The 20,352-nt window shown below is 43.9% G+C and overlaps 1 protein-coding gene across 6 annotated transcripts in view; it reads left to right on the plus strand.

The window, feature by feature from the left end:
* Positions 1-20,352, plus strand: part of EMID1 (EMI domain containing 1) — a 168,040-nt gene that overhangs the window by 87,453 nt on the left and 60,235 nt on the right. The window lies entirely within an intron of this gene.

The following is a 20,352-nucleotide window of genomic DNA, read 5'->3' on the forward strand; positions in this document are numbered from 1 at the left end:
AGGGAGGGGGGGTAGGGTGCCCATTGTCTCCCCTCCTCTTTGCCCTCTTCATTGAACCATTGGCAGCTCTCATTAGATTGGCGGAAGGCATCACAGGATTTCACTATGGTCCCTTACATGAAAAATAATGCCTTATGCAGATGACATGCTCCTTTTACTGGGTGACACTGGGCCCTCCTTACGCACTGCCATGTCTACTATCTGTACTTTGGCTCCTACTCTGGCCTTACTATAAACTGGTCTAAATCTGCCCTACTGCCATTGGATGGCACCGTAGCGCCATAGACCCCGCCCTCTCCTCTTTTTGTCCTGTGGAAAATACCTCCATGTTTAAATACCTGGGAGTCTTTATCACATCATTCCCTATTGATTATTGTAAACCTAATATGCTACCTCTGCTACTTAAGTTTAGAACTAAGGTCAAAATATGGGGGAAACTGTGGATCTCCCTCATTGGTAGAGCCAATTTGATAAAGATGATTCTTATGCCCCAGTTGCTTTATTTACTTCATAATACCCCTATGGTTATACCCCTACAAATGTTCTGTATGGTAAATTTGATTTATAGATCTCTACTTTGGAGGGACAGCTCACCTAGAATCAGGTTGGAGCCGTTACAAAGTTCTAAAGACAATGGAGGCATTGCTTTACCGTGGGTGTATTACCTCGCTGCCCAATTGCAGCACCTACACACTGGTCTTCAGACCGCTACAGCGGACCCCTCTCCAGATCAGAACTCTGTCATAGATATAGCCCTATTTTTTACTAAAGCCCGGGACTTACCAGGAAGACTGGAATCTCTGCTTCCACAAGCCTAACAGGCTATACCCAACCTATCTGCTGTTGCATAAAATTTGGAATAAAGTCAAACCGCTAGAAAGGGTTCAGGACTTTACAAGTTATGCGGCCATCTGGCACAAATAAACTGTCCCAGAGCTATCCAAGCTCCAGTACACCCTTTTGTGGCAAGTGTGGAGCCTTACGCACCTACGCCATACTTTCCAGTATGGGGCCTTACTTTCTTTTCAGGGACTACAGTCTAGATTTCACCTTCCGTACTCTAAGTTCTTATATTATTTGCAACTTAAACATGTTGTTTTAGCTCAGGGTTCTTCATGGAATTGGCATATGTCCCCCACCCCTATCTTTCGTTTATTCCAGTACTCATTCTCTACAAAAGACCTTATATCTCAGTGTTATAGGGTGCTCCTCCTAGGGTTCCTGGAGGGCTACCATTGTAATGCCTTGGAAGAGTGGGCGAAAGATGCAGGGGCCTTAGATGAGGACCAATGGAAAAGTGCCCTTGAGTCTATCCATCTTATCTCTTTGAATATGTCCCAGAGGCTCTCACAATTGTACATTATTCTTCGGGCCCACTATACTCCAAGCAAATTACATGTTATGGGCCTCACCAATTTGTTATAAGTGCCGCCGAGACCGGGGCACTCTCATCCACCTGCTATGGTGCTGTCCGAAATTACATAGGTATTGGGCCCAGATAATGGAAACTATTAACAAGGTATTCCAAACTGCCCTACCCTTAGACCCCAAAGTATGCCTGTTGGGTGCCTTGGTTGACCCCCAGCTGACTGAACATTCCAGAGCTGCTTGTAACTGGGCTCTGTTCAAAGCCACAAATCTTTTTCTAGAACACTGGAAGGCGGATCAACCACCTACACATAGAGAATGAATGGATGGACCGCATGATTATACTCTGCGGTTGGAGAAACTTATCTATCAACATCAGGGATGTCCAGGTAAATTCAATAAGTTGTGGGATGACTGGCTGGCCACATCTGGTCTCTCCCCCATTGACCTAATTTTGGATAGACTTCTATGAGATGCCCTCTCACTGGGATGAGTTTAATACCGTCACTGTTTGGGCAGATGTGCCTGCCTCGATGTAGTGTATTCTGTTGTATTCTCCCTGTTATCTGGGTTTGTATTTTTGTACCGTGGAGCCAACACATTCAATGTCTTGTTATCTCCAAGTATATATGAGTGTACTTTTCGTCTCTTTTATGCTTGTATGTACTGGTTGTGAGCTATGGATGATTTGTTACTTGAACTTAAATAAAGTTCTTCTTTGATGAAGACCAGGGGTCCTCAAACTTTTTAAACAGGGGGTCAGTTCACTGTCCCTCAGACCGTTGGAGGGCCGGACTATAGTTTAAAAAAAAACTATGAACAAATGCGGACCCAGTACATGAGATGACCAGAGAGTGCGGACATACAACAGCGGCGGGAATACTGGGCCGGCTGCTCCATAAGACGCACAGACATTTCCCCCCAAGTGTGTCTTATGGAGCAAAATATACGGTAAATGCAGGACACCTTGTTGGGTCAGATCTGTGTACAATGTAAAGAGGGGGGGGGGGGGAGATAAGGAGGGGGAGAGAGAGAGAGGAGGGGGGAGGGGGGAGAGAGAGGAGGGGGGAGAGAGAGGGGGAGGGGAGAAAGAGAGGGGGAAAGGGGAGAGAGGGGGGAAAGGGGAGAGAGAGGGGGAGGGGGGAGGAGAGAGGGGGGAAGGGGGGAGAGAGGGGAGGAGAGAGAGGGGGAAGGGGGAGAGGGAGGGGAAAGGGGGAGAGAGAGGGGGAGGGGGAGAGAAAGAGGGGGGAGGGGGAGAGAGAGGGGGAGGGGGAGAGAGAGAGGGGGGAGAGAGGGGGGGAGAGAGAGGGGGGAGGGGGAGAGGGGGGGAGAAAGAGGGGGGGAGGGGGGAAAGGAGGGGGAGAGAGAGATGGGAGGGGGAAAGGAGGGGGAGAGAGAGAGGGGGGAGACAGGGGAGGAGGGGGAAAGGAGGGGGAGAGAGAGGGGGAGGAGGGGGGAGAGAGAGGGGAGGAGGAGAGAGAGGGGGGAGGGGGGAGAAAGAGGAGGGGGGAGAGAGAAAGAGGAGGGGGAAAGGAGGGGGAGAGAGAGATGGGAGGGGAAAGGAGGGGGAGAGAGAGGGGTGAGAGAGGGGAGGGGGGATAGAGGAGGGAGAGAGAGAGGGGGGAGGGGGAGAGAGAGGTGGGGGGGAGAGAGGGGGGAGGGAGGAGGAGGGGGAGAGAGAGAGAGAAGGGGGGAGAGAGAGGGGGGGGAGAGGGAGAGAGAGAGGGGGGAGAGAGGGAGGAGATCGAGCATCTATTGCACTTATCTAGGGTCCGTGGCCGTGATACCCGACATGCAGCGATGGAGTCTCCTCTCTTGCTCCCCCTCTTCATGGTCAGCTCTAGGCTCCGTCCTCCGGCTGTGACGGTTGCATGCACTGATCAGAATAGATGGCCGGCTGGCTGCAGAGAGGCCAGGTGAGTGGTTCGGGTTCATAAGCCGAGCCCACCTTCCCCTGTTCTAGAATTGCTGATCCCGCCCTCCTGCCTCCCGCCTGAGCCCTGCCGAGCTCTCCCAACCTGCCAAACCCTAGTCCCTTGCCTTGTGGCAGATACACCCCTGTCCGGCGGGCCGGATAAATGTCCTAGGCTGGCCACATGTGGCCCGCGGGCCGTAGTTTGAGGACCCCTGATGTAGACTATTGTTTTCCAGTGATGCATAGCAATGCATACTACATTCCTTCTGTGTTGTGGTGGCATTCATTTTGAATGGCACTCCAGTGCACTAAGCCAAAGCATATGCATTGTAGCATGCCACAGTGCATGGTAATGCACCATACTGTGGTGTATTGCATTACACATTTTGTGACACATTTTATTTTTGGGACTTTTTGTGCATTGGCAGGCTATTATTTTTAATGGGCAGCCTTAGCACACTGTGGAGGGTATTTACTAAAACTGAAGAGTGCAAAATCTGGTGCAGCTCTGCATAGAAACCAATCAGCTTCCAGGTTTATTGCCAAAGCCTAATAGAACAAGCAAACGTTAGAAGTGGATTAGCAACCATGCACAGCTGTACCAGATTCTGATTCTCCCATTTTAGTAAATCTACCCTTGTATGTTTACACACAATATAGCACATGTTAACACACTCCAAAAATGTAAATGGTCTCTTATTATATTATTAGACATTGATCCTGCAAATAGACTGTGCACTTCAAAAGTGCAGCTGTACTCTGCAAGGGCATTTGCTTTTGGGGTTAGTAAATGAGGTGAAGCTTCACTTTCCAGAGAATACCAAATCACATGTAAGGAAAATAAAAAAACAGCATTCTTGCTCACACATGATTGGATGATGGAAGTCAGCACAGCTTCCCCTCATTTACTAAGTCTCTGGGGCAAATTCCCTTGCAGACTGCAACTGCACTTGCAAAGTACACAGTCTATTGATAGACTTCAGAACAACTAGCCTGCAGGGGCAGACTGACCATTTGGAAACTCGGGCACTGCCTGAGGGCCCGGGCTCAGTGGGGGGCCCCATGAGATGCCCCTGGTATCTTTTTCATAGGCTTTTTTAAGTGTGGGCAAGGACACAGGGGCCCCATTATCCCCTATTGCCCGGGGGCCCCATGAGTTGTCAGTCCGCCCCTGCTAGCCTGCTTACAGATGAATCGCAATTCAGCCAGGTCAGTAGGAACTTCAATCTGTCTATGGCCGGCTTTAGAAGGAGGTTAGCAATGGCAATCCCAAGTACCAAAGTCCCATGCACCACAAGGGTATTTTTTTTGACAGTCTATGGACTGAATTGTGTTTTATATGGTGGCTCAAATCACACTGTGGCCAGGTTAATTTGCAGCTAGCATATTTTGGGTTATGACCAAAGCTCCCTGCGGAGAATTGGGGGATGGGTTTAGAAATCTGTGTGCGAAAATCATTTAAGACAGATGACAAGAACCTCCAGCAAAAATATTGTGCCACTTAAAACAGTGAACTAGGCAGAAAGCAAAGTGTTACACAGACAATCGATTTATTTTACCCTAACCCATTGAATGGTTCTATAATTGTGCTACTGTTCTTGGTGATACAAGAGAAAGTCACAGCTTCATAGAGAGAACATTGAGCTAGAGTAGAAAACAGTACAGCATGGAGAAGATTAAATTTCCCTTGGACAGAAAGAAGTTGTGGAAAGAAAAGACATTCAGTGGAATAATTACCTGCTACTGTTTCTACTTCTTTCAGTGCTCTAATGCCTATTTATTCTAGAGAAAAAGCAGTTGTATAGACTGTACTTTTACTAAAGAAAAGTTCTGTAACAGTAAAATTGTGCATTGTCCATACATAGATGCATCAATGAAAATGGTGATGGTGAACCAGCTAAGGTCGTCTTTAAGAATAGTCTATCCAAAAGTAATATATCAGTTGTAGTCCTTAATGGACTGGTCCTTTTTAATTTCCCTTCACGTGATTGGGTATTTAATCATTTCAATACTGGGCACTTTCACTCCCTTCCCAGGCCAGTTTTTAGCTTTCAGCACTGTCACACTTTGCATGATAATTATGCAGTTATGCAACACTGAACCTACATTACATTTATATCATTTTGTTCAGATAAATAGAGCTTTCTTTTGGTGGTATTTATTCACCACTGGGTTTTTTTTATTTTTTTGCTAAATAAACAAAAAAAAGACTGCAAAATTTTAAAAAAGAAACAAAGAAAAATGCATTTTTCTTCAGAATTTTCAAACAAAATAATTTCTTCATAAATTTAGGCCAATGTACATTTCTTTGGAGAAAATAATCCAAATCAGTTTATATTATTTAGTCTGTAGGAAAGTTATAGAGTCCACAAGCTATGGTATGTATATCTGAAAATTGATTAGTCCTAATGTACTGATGGCCTATCTCATTTCTTTAGGCCTGAAAACTAAGACAGTACAAATACCTCCAAAATTACCCCTTTTTGGAAAGTAGACAGTCCAGAGTATTTATAAGAGACACGTCGAGTTTTTAAATGTTGTAATTTTTTGTCACAAGTTTTTGGAAGAATTAGGAATTTTTTTTAAAAATTGTAAAAAAAAAGCCAAACAATTGAGAAAAAAAACATACTGTGACCAGAGCAATACAGTGTTACCCAGGGGCAGACTGACATCTCATGGGGCCCCTGGGCAATAGGGGATCATGGGGCCCCTGTGTCCTTGCCCAAACTAAAAAAGCCTATGAAAAAGGTACCAGGGACATCTCATGGGGCCCCTTACTGACCCCGGGCCCTCGGGCAGTGCCCGAGTTTCCAAATGGTCAGTCCACTCCTGGTGTTACCATAGTAACACTGTACAACTGTGGGGAAGTGAACAGGATTTTTTTTTTCACACTATGATTGCTTATACCAGTGAATTTCACTGTTATAAACAATAATTTTTACTGAATAAAATTGATTCATTCAGTATTTACTATTGTTGCTGGCTGTGATTGGCCACAGCTAATCACATGGTACAGATGAGCTGTGATTGGCCCTGTCTGTACCATGTGATCATTGTGACCAATCACAGAGATCAGCACAATAGTACACAATGGATAGCATGAATGGAAGCCATCCATTGTGTACAATTGTCATGTGATCTGCTGTGATTGGTTACAGTGATCACATAGTACCGGCAGCAGCCTAGTACAATGATTGGTCATCCACTGTTTCCGGCGAACACAATGGGTGACAGATCACACCTCAGCGTGGCCCATTCCGGGGAGGACGTCATATTATGTCCACCCGGAATGAGGAGTGTCCTGCCAGGCCATTTGGTTAGCACATGCACAGCTTTATTTTGCAAGGTGAAAATTCTCAACACCTTAAAGAAGAATTCCAGACATGGATATTTTATAAATAGTTACATGTTACAATGTACTTATAATACTTGTAAAAAAAAATATATATATATATATATATATATATATATATATATGTATATATACACCATACCTGGCCGATGCCCCTGGAAGTTAGAAGTCACTGAAGTAGACACCTCTAATCCACTGATCTCCACTTGCTCACCACAGGTGCCATCCAGAAAATGCAAATTAATGCAAGGGGGTTTATTTACTAAAAGTGGAGAGTGCAAACTCTAGTGCATCTGTGCATGGAAACCAATCAGCTTCCAGGTTTTATTGCCAATGCTTAATTGTACAAGCTGAAGTTAAAAGCTGATTGGCTACAATGTACAGCTGCACCTGATTCTGAGTTCACCAGTTTTAATAAATCCCCTCCAAAGCATTCTCTGATTAGACAAGATGGAAAACATGAAGCCACCGGCCCGACTCGTCACCTCAATCAGTCAAAGAATGCTTTGCATTTGTTCAGAAAGTAAGTTATATATAAAATGTGCATACTTGGAATTCCTGTACTGGAATGATAGCTGCATGTGAATAATGGTAGCCACTTAGCCTGTAAAAAGTATTAACAGGCTGACAGTAGCTGTTGCTGTTCACATGTAGCCATGGATCATGTAGTTACCTGTGGTTATGGCCAGGTGTCTGAGCCTGGACGCATCTGACTGCAGACACCCCTTCCTACCCACAGGTAGTCACTCGTTGTGTGGCTACATGCGAACAGCAATGGCTGCTGTCAGACTGTGAATACTTTGCACAGGCTGAGCAGCCATTGCTATTTGTCTAGGCAGGTGCGGTTTGTTTTCTCCACTGCAGGTGGTGCTCATACCAAATGGTACCTCAGCCTGGAAAGGAAGTCCAAGGAAAACAATGTTTCTCTACGGCTTCCTGGGTAAATGGTGCAGCTTTCTGATTGGCTACGCTGCACCCATGTGACCCTCAGTGGCCATTTTGGGTCAACAGGGCCTATTTAAGTTCTGGGTTTTGGCGAGTTTCTTGCATGTTGCATGTGTAGAGAGAAATCCTGCTAGTCAGGGAAAGTAATTAGCGGTAGAGAAAGGTTCCTAATGAAGAGGGAAAGATTAGTGACCTGCTGTCCTGGAAAGGAGCTTCCCTCTTGGAACTGGGTCGGCTAGGCCATGCTTCACCCTCTGCAACAGACGTTGTTGGCACCTCTCCTCCTATACCTCTGACTATATTGAACCATGAGTTATTTCTCTAGCGGTGTTCTCCTGCCAGGGTGTGTATAACATTGGTATTCTTTTTAATACAAGTTCACAGTTTTGCTGCAACTATACTTTGTGGGTGTTATTTACCAAAGCTGGAGTGCAAAATCTGGGGCAACCCTGGTTAGACACCAGTCAGCTTCCAGGTTTTATTGCCAAAGCTTTACTGAATAAGCTGAAGTTAGAAGCTGATTGGCTACCATGCACAGCTGCACCAGATTCTGAGTGCACCAGTTTTAGTGAATCTCTCCCTGTGTGTTTACTACCACACTGCACCTCCCCACATTCGCATACACCTGTCACTCCAGCCAGAAGAATCTGCTGATTCTTGCCACTGGAATCTGGTGCTCTCCTGGCCACCCTTGTACCCCCCCCCCCCCCGCTTTGCTGCCGGGTTACCCCCACCCCTCTCACGCCGGCTGCTGTGGGCGATCTGTCAGGATGGAGAGCGAAGAAATGTGTCATTTACAAACCCTTTCCTTTTGTGAATAGAGAGTCAGTGATCCATACCTATCACTGACTGTCCATTCATAACTGAAACATAGTAAACTATACTTATTATTCTTCAGTTTATGAATGGACAGGAAGCTCTGTACAGAGCTATTTCTTTTTATTAATTCTGTACAGCTGAGGCTGCAGAGGTGGAGATTGAGGGCTCAATCTCCTTTTTGTCTCAAAGGCAAACATGTTCTGTTTAGATCCCTGGTATTCCAATATTCCACCAAAGCCCCCCAACGGGGCTCCTAAAAAAATGTAAAAAATAATATATTGTTAAAAAAAATAAATAAATAAAATAACAAAAATAAAAAACTCCTGACACCAGTGGCAGAACTGCCAGGGTCTCAAAGTGGTAATGGGAGGCCCTTCATAGTTTCTTGCACTGGGGACCAGAAGGTTCTATACGCCACTCCATACAGTACTAGCATCAAACCCTATTTCGGGCTAGGTTGACATATGTGCAGGTGGTGCTCCTGCGGATGCGCACAAAAATCTGTGCAGCTGCACCACCCACACAGAAGAATGCGGACCCGTGGGTGCCATTGATTCTAATGGCATGCCGCCCACACTGGAAATTGCAACCACACTGGGAACCGAGGTGCAGGAACTTCTTCCTTGCGTGTCCCAAATGAATGGGCTCTCATGCCCGTGCAAAACGTGGCCCCCAGAAACATGGATATGTGAACCAGGGGTTAAGTCAGTGGACCAATAAGTAGTGAAACAAAGAGCGGTATTACAGCCTCGGAGCTTGCACCTGCAAAAACAAGTCAGTGACGACATGTATACCACATTTTGAAGCAAAAAGCAATACATGACTTCCTCTGCAAATTTAACCTAAACAAGCACAGTATTTGTCTAGTTTAGATGTTACTTGATTTGTATTTATAAAAGGAAAAAATGTACAACGTAATATGACCAAGAAAAAGAAACTGAACGCTGACACATCAAAATATTTCAAGGCAGCTGCTCTGTTGGTGGGTGGCTGCCCTGATGACCAGTGTATGTTAGTGACGTTGCATGTATGGTTTTGTTGCAGGGCACAAAAAGGCTGTCCTGCCTTTACCCTTCCTGTTTTCCAGACTTTTCCTGAGGTCAGATGGGGTTAAATGCAGAGTTCATAAACTCTGCCAAGCCAGCTGGGACAGAGTGGGCAGCTGTGTGGGAATCAGCTGCTTCATACAAACCAATTTAACTCATTCACAGCTGTAAACAAGATGGCAGTCTTTAGGTTACAAAGACCCTTTCTTTTCCAGCTGCCTGTTACTGCCTGCTGCTGGCTAATATGAAAAGCACAATCCTTCACGAGAAGTAGAAGGTTTATGTTGTTTTTTTAGCCCCTCATTTACATAGGCTCAGATAACTGACCAATAAGGCCCAAGATTAAGAGGGGGCTTGATGACATCAGAGTGTAAAATAGGTCTCCAGTCTTGGCTGTTACCCATAACCCTCTAGGGGTTGGCGTGAGGAGAGAACCTCCCCAGTGCAGCACAATGTAAGCCACTTGTTACCAGGGCAACCACTGTAAAGTAGCCAGGAAAAGAGATAATTACGAAAAAAAAAAAAAAAAGCCAAAGAGAGAATGAAAAATATGGAACAGGAGAAAATTGGTACATTCTGAATAGGGAGAAGGTGACAGAACATGGAATGATTTAGTGAGCATGTTAAAAATAATGGTTGTCTGTGTAGAATCTGAAGGCTGTGCAAAATGCTAGAGAAGAAAGAGAAGAATGGTGGTGAAAGAGAGATAAATGGACTGAGGAAAACAAGATTAGTGAAAATGAACAGACTAGAAACGAGTCAACGAAGAGAAGGGGGTCAGGAATAGAAAACCAACATGTCGGAGACAGAGAGCAAAGAAAGTCAGTTTGGGAGGAGTGATTTCATGGGAGAGTAGGGAGGGGAATGAGAGAAGCCGAATGTGCAAGGGCTCTCGATGTGGAATTAAAACCATCTGTTAGAATATGATGGAGCGACTGACACACACACACCGCTCTGTAATTATGTGTACATTGAACAGAAAGGAGATTTCTATTTATGTATGTGTACCTACACTGCCAGGAGCGATGGCTTGTAATTTTCATAACCAACTGTACATAGTGTGCTGACTAATGTCTGCATAGGGACAGAGAGTTATTGAAGGAACCATGCTTAAAGGGGAAGCACCAGCTGTATGTGATATGTCTAACAGCTTGAAATGTTCTTAAAAATAGTAAAAATCAGTTTATTCAGTAGTACGAAGTAGCAATGTGAGCTCTAGGTTTAGTAAGCTATATCAACTGAGAAATACTGTACCTTGCCTTGTCTAACAACCTATTTCACAAAAGGTATTTTTTTAGCGCAGGGTCTGATGCCAGCCATACACAGACATATCGTTGAAGTCCTTATAGCTTTGGGGTATCCCCCTAAAAAGCTCCTGCACCCAGCACATATATTTTTTCCCATCTGTCTATTGGCAGTCACCGGATGTCCCTGGGTCCTTCCTCTTCTCCTCCAGTGGCATTGGGTGATCCTCTGGGCTGCAGAAAATGGCACTGATGATTTGATAATAGTGTCAGTCTCTGTAGCACTGTACTTTGAGCCCAGGGCAGGGACGGACTGACCATTTAAAAACTCGGGCACTGCCTGAGGGCCCAGGGTCAGTAGGGGGCCCCATAAAATGCCCCTGGTACCCTTTTCATAGGCTTTTTTGAGTTTGGTCAAGGACACAGGGGCCCCATGATCCCCTATTGCCCGGGGCCCCATGAGTTTTCAGTCCGCCCCTGGCACATGCCTATGTGATGATGCACCTACAGGAGATGTGTTTATAAGAGTCTAGGTTCAAAGAGAGTTTCTAGGCTCAAAGAAAGTTGATTGAATGATGATGGGCATTATTCATACTGGAAAAGGACCAGCACTAAATAATGAGCATCGCTTTAGCCTGGAGAGAGTTAGGTAGTACTTTTTTTTTGTTATCAGGATGGTGCAGGAACAGGATTAAAACATAGAGATGGGATTTAAATGATACCAAAATATTGTAAAATTGTCCTTCCTTTAATAAACTCTTGAACATTGGTATCAACCACTTTTTAAATGTTATATGCAAACTAAATATCAGTCTTTGCTGGTGTATACCTTAGCAGCATGCAACAATAAAATTGCTTTACTACCAACATTAGTAGAGGGAGTTTGTGGCTTTAATTAGAGATTTCTAATATTTGTTACAGTGTATTTAGAAGGTATAAATCCGGAATGATCTGGGTGTATGAGTTTGTGAAATATTTTGGACAAGCAGTTGGCTAAAACTCTGGCAATGGCTGTAACGATTGTGTGCAATAGGGACATGGAAGCTGTATGCAACAGCCATCTTGTTAAGGTCTCAGCCATTTTGTTTTCATGAGCAGTGACCTTTCTCCCTCCCTCCTTTTGCAAACTATGGAAGTGGAACGAACTTCAAAAGAGCCTCTTATCTTAACGAAAACACATGCCAGAGTTCAGGCCTGGATGCCAGCTGTAAACAGCTAATTAGACTTGGCAGGTTGTCTGTTTCCACAACCATGAAAAACTCTTCCCTCTACCCTATCGTAAAACCATAATTATTATACAGTATTTATATAGCGCCAAAAGTTTGCTCAGCGCTGTACATTATAATGGGAGACATTACATGAGACAGTACAGTAACAATACAATGCAATACACGAGGGGTTCGAGGGCCCTGCTCCTTGGAGCTTACAATCTAGGAGGGAGGGGAGAGTGGCACAGGAGGAAATAGCTGTGGGAGATGGAGTGGTGGGAAGAGCGGAGGAGATCAGCAATTAGGTACGGGCTGGGTAGGCTTCTCTGAAGAGATGGGTTTTCAGGGTGCGCCTAAATGTGAGGAGGGAAGGTGACAGTCTGACGGATTGGGGTAGTGAGTTCCAGAGGATGGGGGAGGCCCTGGAGAAGTCCTGGAGATGGGCATGGGAGGAGGAGACCAGGGAACTGGAGAGTAGGAGGTCTTGTGAGGAGCAGAGAGTGCATTTTGGGTGGTAGATGGATATCAGGTCGGTGATGTAGTCTGGGGCAGTGTTATGGACAGCTTTGTACGTCAGTGTCAATATTTTGAATTGTATGCTTTGGGAAATCGGAAGCCAGTGTAGGGATTGGCAGAGGGGGGTGGCGGATACGGAGCTGTTGGTGAGGTGGATGAGTCTGGCCTCAGAATTCAGGATAAACTGGAGCGGGGATAGCCTGTGTTGGGGTAGGCCAGCGAGGAGGGAGTTGCATAATAACTCTGTCAAGCTTGTCACACATGACCTGTAAGGCCACTAAGGCAGGCCATAGATGGGTCGAAAATAGGCCGAAAATTTGTCCAAAAGAATAATCGGCCGATTTTCGGATCGTTAGTGGGTGAATTTGTCGGACGTTTTTCGTGATTTTGACACATTTTTTTAATCGGTCATGTTGGAAAAAAACTGGCCGATTTTGTCAAATCGACCAATCTTTTTACCGATAAAAAAAATGCGCATGAGCCATGACCTGCAAGAAGAAGGAAAAGAAGAAAAGAAGAAGAAGATGAAGACAAAGAAAAAGAAGAACATCTGTATCTATTTGTATCCATTTCAGATACAGATGTTTCTATTCGGATACAAATAGATACAATGTTGCAACCGCAATACTTTTAAATGTCAAAAATAATAGTGGAGTGTCCCTGCAGAGAGCTCCGCTATTATATTTGACATTTCAAAGTATTGAGGTTGCAACATTGTATCTATTTGTATCCGAATAGAAACATCTGTATCCGAAATGGATACAAATAGATACAATGTTGCAACTTTGCTGTACTTTTAAATGTCAAATATAATAGCGGAGCTCTCTGCAGGGACACCGCTATTATATTTGCCGGCCGTAGACGGAACGAAAATCAGCCGATTTTTTTTTTTTTCACCAATGGTGGTAATATCGGCTGATTGAACGACCGATTTTTTGTTTTTTTTTCTCATAAAAAAACGGCCGGTTTTCGCCCCGTCTATGGCCTGCCTAAAGCTCTAGGGATGCAAGCGTGCCATAAAACAACTTAACACGACTTAACCACGACTTAACAATTCCATGCACAATTCTTAAAATACAACAGGAACCGGACACAAAAATATCAGGTTTATATTTGAATGGGGAATTTCATGCCGAATAATTCAAGGTCCTACATGACTTTGTTGGCACATACAAAAGGGGAGAAAGCAGTCTCCTCCTTCCAGGGTGACAAAGGTACGCTGTGTTTGGTATCCCTGGATACAAAGTATAATTGTGAATAATGTTCTGTCAGTTTCTAGAATACCACGTGAATGTATTGGAAGTTATTAATATTAGTGTAAAACTGTATTTGGGAATTGGTCGTAAACCTGGTGGCTTCCCAGCACCCATCACTTAAATCGGATTATTGGTCAGTTGGTCTCTGTCAACACCCCTTTAATATCACAGAAAAGGGGATGACAGGAGCTGGTAAGCAAGCTCTCATTTTAACATCAACCAAGGAACACCCAAGAGAGGCACGGCAATGTTTTTGCTTGGACAATTGGACTCTGCTAAAACCAAGGACTTTGCAAGTATTCTCCATTTTCACCTCCTTTTATTTCTTTGTTGCATTATTTTTTTCTTTATGTCTTTTTAACATCCTTTTTTGTAAATATCTTAATTGCACCATTTGACCTTTTCATTAAAGTGAAGTTCCAGTTGCACTGTGAAAAAATAAAAGTCAGCAGCTACAAAAACTGTAGCTGCTGACTGTTAAAATAGGGCCACTCACTTGTCCCATGATCCCGCGGTGTCCTCCCCGCAGCCCGTTTCACCAGCCATCTGGTGTTCCAGGCATCTTCAGTGTGGGCACCCGGCTGTGACAGCTTGCAGCTCCACAGCCGGGTTACCACTGCGCATGCGCGAGTAGAGCTGCACTTCCTGTCACGTGTCACAGAAGACTACAGGGAGGGAGGGGGGGGGAGGGCAACTTCCGCTTCCGATAGCCTAAGTGATCGCAGTGGAAGTGGGTACCTGTCAATTTCGGGTACTTGTTCACCCCCAAAGGTGCCAAACCTTAATGGGGAGCAGGGGACCATTCTTTAAAGCGGAACTTCCCCTTTTGGGTGGAGCTCTGCTTTAAAAAACCCTATCTTGAAAAGTGTTAAAACTATCTCTAAGGCTTCATGTGCACGAGCCTACTCTGACCGCCGGCAAATAGCGGCAAAAACGCGATACCGCGGTTGTCGTGTTTTTACCACGGTTTTGCGTTTTCCCGTGGTCGGCAGTCAAAACGTTCCTATCCTGAATGCGATTCTTTGGCGTTCAGGAGAGGGAGGTTTAACCTCACCTAAACGCAGCAGCTCTTCAACTCTGTTACATGTACACATAGGCTTTTATGGAATTTAGTGTAGGAGATTTAGCAAAAAAATGCCAAAAGCTTCTAAACTTGAGTTTAGCAGTTGCTTGTGTACATGAAGCCTAAGGCTTTTAATACAAGCTAAAGAATCCCTGTCTCTTGAAGAGTGCTGCTGATAATAATCCTCTGAATATATCTGTCTGGGGCAGGGGCGGACTGACAACTCATGGGGCCCCCGGGCAATAGAGGATCATGGGGCCCCTGTGTCCTCGCCCACACTCAAAAAAAGCCTATAAAAGGTACCAGGGGCATTTCATGGGGCCTCCTACTTACCCTGGGCCCTCGGGCAGTGCCCGAGTTCTCGAATAGTCAGTCCGCCCCTGGTCTGGGGTGACAGTGTGTGTTGTAGACATTTATGCTAAAATCATAGTGTTATTGCTAAGATTTGGAAGTTTCCTCTGTCTCTGTAAAAAGGCAGTGGTGGCAGTTTAAAGAGTTAATTGCATTATTAACCTAACCCAGTAACAATCACTCTCACGCTGCTGGCACCTAGATTGTGGTCCTGTGAGCTGAATACTCTCTGTGCAGGGTGTAGGTGAGGGTAGCATTATTACGTAAGTGACAGCGCAGCGTGAGATTGGCTGGTCCTTTGTGACGAGTTGGGGTCAGGCACCGTGTTCTTCACAAGAGGGAAATCTGGCAATATGGTAGATTGGGATAGTTTCCCCACACTGGATATCTCAGTTATAACACTAAGAATCTCTGGAAGGAGCACTGAACCACATTGTTTGTCAATCTCTTTTGTTTGGTTTGTTGTTGGGGGCCACATTAAAGGCAGTAGTCAGCTCTTCCGATGTAATGGGTGAGTTTACCATTGTATTATCCTTTTCAGAAAGCCTCAAGAGTGTGATGGAGCCTAAAATTTGGAGAAAGGCATTATGCTCATAGGCCACTTTACTACTATAAAGGTCAGCATAGAAGTCTTGAAAGGATACTAAATTATCAGAAGTCGTGGTCACTGTGTAGTTTCCACAAGCAGCTATGGTATTGACATGAGTAACACGTTGCTGAGATTTGGTTTTGATGACTAATAAATGACCTGTGTGCTCCCCCTGTTCAAAATTTGTTTGTCATGAAATGACTTTTCTTTGCTTCAAATAATGAAAGAGATTTATGTAAGTGTTGACATTCTATCCATGTGAATTGCATGTCAGGATTTGAATTAGTCGAAAAAGCAATCCCAGCCTGTTAAATGTCTTTTATCATTTGAGCTTCCCAGGCCCCTGACTTCCTTTTAATCCCAGCTATTTAGCCGATTAACACGCCTGTTAGGAAAGCCTTGAGAGCATCCCATACCACAAAAGAGTGCACTGTGGGCTTGTTAAGGTCAAGGAATTCCTGTATCTCTCCTGGTCAGGCGTAAGCTCCAGCTAGTATGGATTCATCTTCTGTAAACTGCTAGTATGGGGGTTTTTGAGTTTTAGTTGAACTATTAGGTAACATTTCGGTAGTGTAGTATAAGTCACACACATATGGCAGTAAAATCTTAGTGCCTAATGGAAGACCAGTTCTGGACAATGCCACTTGTGTGGGTGAGAAGCAGAAGTAATGATGCCATGTCAGGTGGCACAGCCTCCACACATCAAGCAGACCAATCTCACCTATATAGCAAGCAAACTAGGTCTCTAAGTGGTGGTGGCAGATGCCCCTTGTGGGTGCCATATTTCTCAATTGAAGAATTTAGGTATGAATTAAAATCCCCCTCAACTATTAGCAGTACGTCTGTCTATTTGCTAAAAATTGTATCAACCCTTCGAAGAAAGTCGGGGAATGGGGAGGGGGATTTATAAACATTTACCAAGATACAGTAGTGCTTAAAAGTTTGTATGTCTTTGGAGAACTGGTACAGTATGTACCGTTTTTAAAGAAAACATGAGTAAGCAGGCAAAACACATTTCTTTTATTCCTTATGGGATTCATATTCAACTATAGGTCATAATAAAATGCTACAATCATAAAACAAAACATGGTAACAAGTAAACAAATGAAATGACCCCTGTTCAAAAGTCTGCATACCCTTAGTTCTTAATAACTTAGCATCATTGACAGTGTGCAGTCTTTTGTAATAGTTGTCTGAGGCCTCGAATTTTTGCAGGTGGTATAGCTGCCCATTCATCTTGGCAAAATGCCTCCACGTCATGCAAAGTCTTTGGTTGTCTTGCATGAACCGCACGTTCGAGAGCTCAATGATATTAAGGTCAGGGGACTGTGATGGCCACTCTAGAACCTTCACCTTTTTCTGCTGTAAACACTGGAGGATCAACTTGGTCTTTTGCTTAGGGTCATTGTCGTCCTGGAAAGTCCAAAAACGTCCAATGCGCAGCTTTTGTACTGAAGAATGCAAATTGTCTGCCAGTATTTTCTGACAACATGCTGCATTCATCTTGCCATCAATTTTCACAAGATTCCCTCTGCCTTTAGAACTTAAACACACCCAAAATATCAGTGAGCCTCCACCATACTTCACAGTGGGGATGGTATTCTTGTCACTATAAGTGTTGTTGACCTTAAAGCTCTATTTTGGTCTTGTCCCCACAGATTACAGTGTGCCAGAAGCTGTGAGGCATCTCAATGTGTTGTTGGACATATTATAACCAGGTTTTTTTTGTCATTGGCTTATTAAAGGCTTCTTTCCAGCAAACTTGACCATGCAGCTCATTTTTGTTTGTCGTATTGTGCTCCTTGAAATAACCTTGCTATCTTTTTCCAGAGCAACCTGTATTTCTCTTGAGGTTAGCTATGGGTGTTTCTTTGTATCTCAAACAATTCTTCTGCAATTTTTCTTGGTCTACCTGACCTTGGCTTGGTATCAAGAGATCCTTGAATTTTCCACTTCTAATACACTAATAAGTGCTTAAACAATACTGACTGGCACATTTAAGGCTTTGGATATCCTTTTATATTATTTTCCATCTTTATAAGGTTCCATTACCTTGTTACGCAGGTCTTTTGACAGTTAATTTCTGCTCCCCATGGCTCAGTATCTAGTCTGCTCAGTGCAACCACTTGAGAGCTAACATGCTCATTGACTATTTATACACAAACACTATTGCAATTTAAAGAGCTACAGATGTGTGAAATTAACCTTTAATTGCCATTTTAACCTATGTGTGTCACTTTGTGTTTCTGCACCAAGGCCAAACATTCCAGGGTATGTAAACTTTTGATAAGGGTCATTTGGGTGATTTCTGTTATTATTGTGATTTATAAATGAGCCAAACAACTATGTGATATTAAATTGCTTCAAATGATCACTATCCTTAAATACAGGGTGGCATGATCAGTCATATTTTCAATATCAATGCCAAAAGGTCACAATTTTTTTCAAGGTATGCAAAACTTTTGAGCATAACTATGCATGGTATATCATCATTACCACAGTACAAGAAAATCTATCTACCAAAGGAGTCCGTCCAAGCTTGCCTGCTGAAAAATCCAAGGTTGCTAGAAATTAGAACACTAACCCCATGGGAGAAAGACGTATTTGCCTAGTGTAATTTTATGCCATATTGACATCTTTTAGGATAAGAGATGGTATCTGTATTGTGATGTGTTTCCTGCAGGAAACTTTTTTTTCATGAAATTAGGGTTCTGCAGTCAGCCATTGTTGATTTCTAAGGGACTATACAATGTGATTCAAAATACAAGGCAATAAATATTAATGATAGCAGTTAGGGATGGAGAGAATATCAGTTACGGTGGCAGAAGGTAATTTAGAGTTAAACTTATAAATCATATTAGTTGGTCATCCAGGCACGCCATCCCTTATGTTCTACAACCCAAAAATATTTGTACAGCTGGGACTTTTTAGGAGCTAAAAAAGAAATGTAACAAATTAAAATCATGCTTTTTGCTCAATAAATATTAATAAAAATGTATTTGATATACATATTGTTACTAGCAACAAACATAGTATGTTATACACTCTGAGATATGGGGTTGTTTAGCTGTGTGTTTTTAGTGAGCCCATTCCAATCTGAACTGTGGTTTTAGGGCTTGCCAGCCCACTGTTATTAATCCAGAAGTCAATACAAAGTACTTTACATCAGGTTTTCCAATGCAGGTGTTTCAGTTTCACACAGCAAAACAGGTAACAGAAAATGCTGAGCCACCTGGCTCCCTCTTCAGTAGCAGCCCTGCTCTTGCACTGCTCTCTCAGACCGTCCCACCAACTCTTCTTGCTGTATGGGCCCACTCCTGGCATTTCAATATGGGTTTCAATATGCTGACACCCCGAGCTCTCACTCCTCCGAGACCTACAGATTCCTTCAGTCCCCTAAACTCTCTCCTAGTTATCCCAGCCTTTCCAGTCTCTCAGACCTTCTGTGCTGTCACAACTGTCTCACTCCAATGGACATCAAATTCCTCCAACATGGAGTGCAGTCTCTCAAGTAAAGCACAGCATTACACACCTGTCCTCAAATGGGAGCACATCTCCCTACTGGCTGAGCTATTCCCAAGCTTTCATTATAAGGGCTGAGTGCACCTTGACACACACTCTGCTGGACTCCAACAAAGCCTGGAAACTGGCTTTGAGAGTCCTTCTCTCCCAAATCTCCAAAATCTAGAGCCCAATCCGGGAATACCAAAATCCAGGAAAAGTAGTAAAAACAGTTTTCTCCACTCATAATCGATACTCTGGAGTCCTGCACTCCTATATGTATGAACTCTGTGTCCTTTTTACAACCATTTACACAGTGGCAGGACCTTGCATTGTCACAGGGCTTAATGTTACCTCTGGGACAGTCCCTTTACCATCAACGCTTCAGCAACGAATAAAAACCTGCATAGGTTCTAACCCTTTCTGTAACTAAAGAAAAATATTTGTCTGTATACTCAACTACCCTTGCCCCCCCACCCCCCATGATGTTTTTTTTCCTCTACTTACATGTATTGCTGGAATCTCTTCAGAACACATACTGACCTATGAATCCAATGTTGTCTCACTGCAATCCACTGTTTGGGTGTAGGCAGGTGCCTACTAGGTGGTTGTTATGTTATTTTTTTGTTGTTCTGTCTTGTCTATACTAATGGTTACACCATTTAGTTACGTTAGTTACACTTTTAGCTGGTGCCTTCAGGAAGTCAGGGGTTAACCATGCTGGCCGTTTTTCCTGGGCTTTTTGACTGGTGTTGCCCTCTGTTGGGGGCAAGAAGATAAAAGGAGGGAGCCACCTCTAGATCATGTTGCTCCATGTGTGGAAGTGGAACTGAAGGTTGTTGTAACATATAACTGATGTTTGCTGTTAGTTCACCCCTTGTCAGGAACCCAGGACATGGACTTGTACAAGGACCCTGTGGACCTTAAAGTGGTTGTGAAGGCAGAAGGTTCTTTTCCCTAATGCATTCTCTGCATTAGGGTAAAAAAAAACCTTCTGTAGTAAGTTCCCAGGCCCCCCTAAATACTTACCTGAGCCCCATCTCAATCCATTACTGTGCCAGAGAGCAACAACTTTGCTCTATCTCTTCAATGGACTTGGATGCAGCAGCAGGAGCCATTGGCTCCTATTATCAGTCAAATTCTCTGAGGAGGGACCAAGCAATAGACACAGCCTGGCTC

The sequence above is a fragment of the Staurois parvus genome, unplaced genomic scaffold (assembly GCF_062004578.1).
Source record: "Staurois parvus isolate SC_StPar_1 unplaced genomic scaffold, SC_StPar_1.0 ptg000840l, whole genome shotgun sequence".
NCBI classification, from domain to species: Eukaryota; Metazoa; Chordata; class Amphibia; order Anura; family Ranidae; genus Staurois; species Staurois parvus.